This window comes from Pseudochaenichthys georgianus, unplaced genomic scaffold (assembly GCF_902827115.2).
Source record: "Pseudochaenichthys georgianus unplaced genomic scaffold, fPseGeo1.2 scaffold_1441_arrow_ctg1, whole genome shotgun sequence".
Classification (NCBI taxonomy): Eukaryota; Metazoa; Chordata; class Actinopteri; order Perciformes; family Channichthyidae; genus Pseudochaenichthys; species Pseudochaenichthys georgianus.
This window is the reverse complement of record NW_027262299.1, coordinates 1,546-7,500: the sequence shown is the minus strand read 5'-3', so window position 1 is coordinate 7,500 and position 5,955 is coordinate 1,546. Positions and strand designations below refer to the sequence as shown.

At 44.0% G+C, this 5,955-nt stretch overlaps 1 long non-coding RNA gene across 1 annotated transcript; it reads left to right on the top strand.

Annotated features, from left to right (window-relative positions):
* Window positions 1-1,923: 1,923 nt before the first annotated feature.
* Window positions 1,924-5,745, top strand: LOC117441061 (uncharacterized). Its single transcript, XR_004551358.2, has 3 exons — window positions 1,924-2,053; window positions 5,061-5,395; window positions 5,658-5,745. It is a non-coding gene; the product is annotated as an uncharacterized lncRNA (long non-coding RNA).
* The last annotated feature ends 210 nt before the right edge of the window (window positions 5,746-5,955 follow it).

Here is a 5,955-nt window from a genome sequence, read left to right as displayed (position 1 = left end):
GCCTCCAAGGCCCGCAGCAGCATGAAGCAGTACATGAAGGACAAGCCAACAAAGTGGGGATTCAAACTGTTTGTGCTGGCGGATTCCTCAACAGCATACACATGGAATTTCTTTGTGTATGTGGGGAAGAGTGAGTTCATCCCAGGCCAGGGACTCAGCTACTCCTCCGTGATTGATCTCCTGCCTTTCCCTGTGCTCGGTGCGGGCTACACACTCTTTGTGGACAATTTTTACACCAGCCCTGTCCTATTTGGGGATTTGTCAACAAAAAACATTGGCTGTTGTGGGACCATTCGAAGAAATCGAGTTGGTTTTCCACAGACTGTTGAACGACCTTCCGAAAAAGGCTGAAAGGGGAGATTGGATAAGGAGAAGCAAGCTCCTGTTTGTAAAGTGGATGGACAGCCGTGAAGTGTCCATGTGCTCCACCGTGCACATGGCCTTCAGTGGAAAGACTGTCAGGCGGAACGTGAAAGAGCGTGGTGTGTGGCAAACCAAGAATGTTCCGGTTCCTGACGCTGTGGTGGACTACAACCAAAGCATGGGCGGTGTGGATGTGTCCGACGCTTTGATTGGATACTACAGCGTTCATCACAAAACGATGAAATGGTACAAGACATTTTTTTTATCATTTTATGGACATTTCCGTGGTGAACAGCTTCATTCTCCACAAGGAGCTGCACAAGAGGAGGGGTGATCCCGCCGGGGCAAAGCCACTCACACAGAAGTCCTTCAGGGAGCAGCTTGCTAAAGAACTGGTTGAGTTTTCTGGAGTCCCTGCAGCAGCAACACCCCGCCCACCAACCCCCCCACCATCACTCACATGCATGCCCGAGTATTATGGGGAAGATGCCACCAAGGTCAGGATGTACTGCAGGAGGTGCTCTGATGCTGGCAACAGAAGGGTGAAGACACCGGTGTACTGTAGGAAGTGTCTGGTCCCTCTGTGCTTCACTACCAAAAAGAACTGTTTCAGGGCATGACTTATTGGAGTAATACTGTAACATTCAGGGTTTGTAAGTTGTTGTTTTTTTTACCCAAAAAATGCTTGTATAGTGTGTTGCTATTTTTTTTAAATAAATCTGCTCCAGTTGGAGTCAAATGTTTCCTATGTTTCCTAATTTTTATTGTGCAAGTAACATGCATCTCATGCAAAGAGGAAACTTCCCACACACATACCCATATATATATATATATATACATACTGTACACATACTCACACACACTGTACACATACAGTACACATACACACGCACACACACACACACACACATACAGTACACACACACACACACACACACACACACACACACACACACACACACACACACACACACACACACACACACACATATTGTACACATACAGTACACACACACATACATAATGTACACACACACACACACACACATATATATATATATATATATATATATACATACTGTACACATACACACACACTGTACACATACACACACATATACATACTGTACACATACAGTACACACACACATATACATACTGTACACATACAGTACACACACACATACATACTGTACACATACAGTACACATACACACATCTACATACAGTACACACACACACACACACACACACACATACTGTACACATACAGTGCACACCCACACATATACATACTGTACACATACAGCACACACGCGCACACACACACTGTACACATACACACACATACTGTACACACACACACACACACACACACACACACACACACACACACACACACACACACACACACACACACACACACACACACACACACACACACACACACACGTGGCGTAGGCTACTTATAGGGGGTGATTTCCCCTGACGTTGACGTCAAAGATGAATGAATGAGAACTCAGTGTGTTACGTTTCTGCAAGAGAGGGGAGGGGCTTCCACACACATTGAGCATGAGCATGAGTGCTGCAGCTGCACTGCACGCAGTCAGAGGTGAAGACGGAGGAGCCCGCTAATTATGACTGCTGTGTCTGGTCCGACCGAATTTTGAAAAGAACTTTACGTGGAATGGTGAGTTTGAAAACATCTATCTGTAGATATCTTTCTGTCAAAAATGTATTAGCTAAAAGACCTGCTCACAGCAAGTTAGCTTAGCGCTAAAGCTGCATGTGGTTTAGCTAACGTTACGCTGATCGTATGGTAACAAAACCGATTTAAAATGGCTTTTCATAAGGTTTCATATGAGTGATTCGTCACATTTATAACCGTAACTTAGCAAAATGTTCAAAGGAGCATGTCATTAAGGGGATATTAACAGAGTTTAGCTAACGTTGTGCAGAGGTTAGTTAATGTTGTACAGAGGTTAGTTAACGTTTTGCAGTGGTTAGTTAACGTTGTACAGAGGTTAGTTAACGTTCTGCAGAGGCTTAGCTAAAAGACCTGCTCACAACAAGTTAGCTTAGCGCTAAAACTGCACGTGGTTTAGCTAACGTTACTTAAAGGTGGGGTAGGTAAGGCTCGAGATCGCTAGAATTTGAAAATACATAACCGGAGAAAATCTGCCACTTCCTTATAGAGCCCCTCCTCCAACACACACGAACGCGCACGAGATAAGTTTGTGCCCCGATGGAAGGCTGACAGGCAGGTAGGCCATCCAGGGCCGGCTAAACGGATTGGTTGTACTCTTTACAGTATTACGGCTTCTACAGAGGAAATTTTTTTATGGATTTTTTGTCAAAGATATTCATTGCTATCGGGATGTTAAGAGCATTCCATGGAATATAACAAAAAGTGTATCTCGAGCCGGTTTCTGAAACTTACCTACCCCACCTTTAACGTCTGTTCATATGGTAACAAAACCGATTTAACAAGGCTTTTCATAAGGTTGCATATGAGTGATTTGTCACATTTATAACAGTAACTTAGCAAAATGTTCAAAAGAGCATGTCATTAAAGAGCCTGTGACACCATCCCAACAACTGTTGTGCAATGAAATATTGGGCTACTAGTAATCTCGAACCGTCAGTTTAAAAAAGAAAAAGCGATACCGTTTCGTTAAATATCAATAATTTCGAACATCGCGGGGAAATTCCTTCACTCATTTTGAAGTTTTGGGGGAAGCCGGAAGTGACGTCAATGCGGGAAAGCTTCGAGAGCCAAACACGGACAAAGTGTGTTGTCATGCGTAGAAATGGTGAATTACTGAGTTTAGGCACGTTAATAACGTTTTAATGAAGTTGACTACAGTATATTCATATTTGTCAGTGCTTTCATGTCGATCCGGCGACATAAACATAGATGATTGTGGTGAAGATGATGATTACATTAGGATTAAAGTGAGAGCTGCTGAATTTCCTCCCGTCGGATGTGATATAAAAACAAATCGATTATTTTTGTGGTTATAAACTCAAGTGGATGAAACTACATTTATTGGTGCTTTCATGTCAATTCGGCGAACATATGATACATTAAATGATGAGTGAGGATGATGATTAAAAATCGTTTGTTTGAGCCGGTCTGCATTTACTGATGAGAAAACAAACCGATGCTTTTTGTAGTTGTAGTACACCAACAACATGGATTAAACGTGTGTTTTTTTTTACCACAATGTTGGGGAAATTAATGGATAAAATGCACGGATTATTATTATTATTCCCACTCCGATCGGGACACTAGGTCCACCGTTTCCCCTCAGCGAGGCTCCCCCCGTTGACAGTTTACGTGGGCTGGGTGCAGTGGCGGACTGTGGGTGCAGTGGCGGACTGGCCATCGGGACGAATCCCGATGGGCCGGTACCGAAGTGTGCCGGTCGGATAAGTAACTAGCACATCCCCCATAGGCGGCGCGTGAGGCTCAGGTTTGAGAAGGCTAAATAACTTCTTTTACCTGACGCTGCCCGCCTCCGGCGTCTATAGAAAAGAGATCCACTCAGTGTGCGGAGTTTAAATCTCTCAAGTCATATTACAGGATAAAGGAAATACAGTTTAAACTGCCGTATGCAGAGAAGACGCCGACGTGTCGCACTTATCATTCATATTACATCATCAATCAGATCATCGATCATATAATATCATAATATATCATATATTTCCTTATCTGAGTCAGCTTCTCCAGCCTCATCTGGCCGTGCAACACTCACAGTGTCACAGACTGTATGCAGAAGTATTATTTAACACATTATGTTGACGAAACACTCGAGACAAATGTAATTAAAGTCAGATCCACTCGTGTCTTAGACGTGAACGCGCTCTCAGCTGGAGAGAGAAACCCTGGCTTGATTTACCGAGTTGATAACCAGCGTCGTAGGACCGCTTAGCGGTTTGTTACTCAAACATATCCAGGGTCTGTTGAACTGGCTTCGTAGTACAGGGCACAGGTGGCGAGCAGCGCTAATGTCAAAGACACAGACATTATACATTATATTTGTATTTTACATCCCCCGCTCCCCCCGTTGACAATTTACTAGCGGTACCGAAGTGGGCCGGTCGAGAGTCCCGGGATGATTTTTAGTCCCAGTCCCACTGGCTACATGACCATATGATCGCCCATATTGACGCACCTCATTCCTAAACTTCTAACAGATACAACATAAACCGATCCTTCAGCCTCATATGAGCTCTCAGGCACGTTCAACATTAACCTGTCATCGCTGTCTGAGCTTGCTGCTGTGTGCACCATCGTGCGTTTACATCTGACTGTATATATATATATAAAGGTTTACATGCAGATGCTGGGATCCTGGACGGTGCAGCTGGAGCGCTGTGCCCGCAATGACGTCACCCATCATTTGGCGGGACTTGAAGAATCCGCGAGAAGATCCAGAAAATTGTCAACATTGAAGGCAGATTAATGGTTATCAAAGTACAAATATCCAAAATCAGTTCAGTAACGGTTTTCAAGGGGACAATATGTACTCAAATTGATGGGTTTGGATGATGGGGGAAAACCGTGTCACAGGCTCTTTAAGGGGATATTAGCAGAGTTTAGCTAACGTTCTGCATAGGTTAGTTAACATTGTACAGAGGTTAGTTAACGTTGTGCAGTGGAGTTAATGTATTTTTTTCGTTTTCTTTTCTAGTTATCATTTGGTAATAAACCCAATTCAAAATGTGTCCTTTGGTTGCACGCCTGCCGGATTATCTTCCGCTCCGACGAGCTGCACCCCCTCATCCTGGCCCCGCGCGGGGCAGTACGGTGAGTGGGTGAGCCAGTGCTGTGAGGTGCGCCCCGAGGTGCTCTTCCTCACCCGCCACTTCATCTTCCACAACAACAACCATACCTGGGAGGGCCACTACTACCAGTACTCCGACCCCATCTGCCAAGACCCCACCTTCAGCATCTACGCCCGGGGGCGCTACAGCCGGGGGCTCTACTCCACCTGCGTGATGGGCGGGACAGAGTTCGTCTTCAAAGGTAACGGGTTAAACTGTTGACCCTGGTAGAATGGTCTCTTTTACTCCCTTTATTGTACATGTGAGGGTCTATGTATGTATGCTTTCTGTGTTTGACAATGTCACAAATACATCATATATACAAAAATAAACTAATGACAAAGATTCAGCTGAAAAAAAAACGGTTTATTTTCCTGTCCTACAGCTGTGGTAAAGAGTCAAATATACCAACAATTTCTTGTCATTCTAGCTGTGTAACTTGTTGTCATTTTACTCCCCAACAGACTACAGAGCAAACTGATATCCGGACCTTGGTGCTCAGAGAGCTTCCAATTATCCTTGGCGACAACCCCACAGACTTCTACAAAGCAGGCTCTGTAAGTAAAAAGCATCAGTATTTGTTAGTTCCTGTCCCTGGTATACCCTGTGAGCGTAGTTTTATACAATTACAGATTAAGATTGTTCCACTTATCACTAGTACGATTAGTTCTGGCCAATAAATATTGGTGAAATTGTTACAAACAAGACAAAACAAAAGCTGCTTATATAGTTTTAACTGTGTAGGTTCGTTTGCCACTTGTT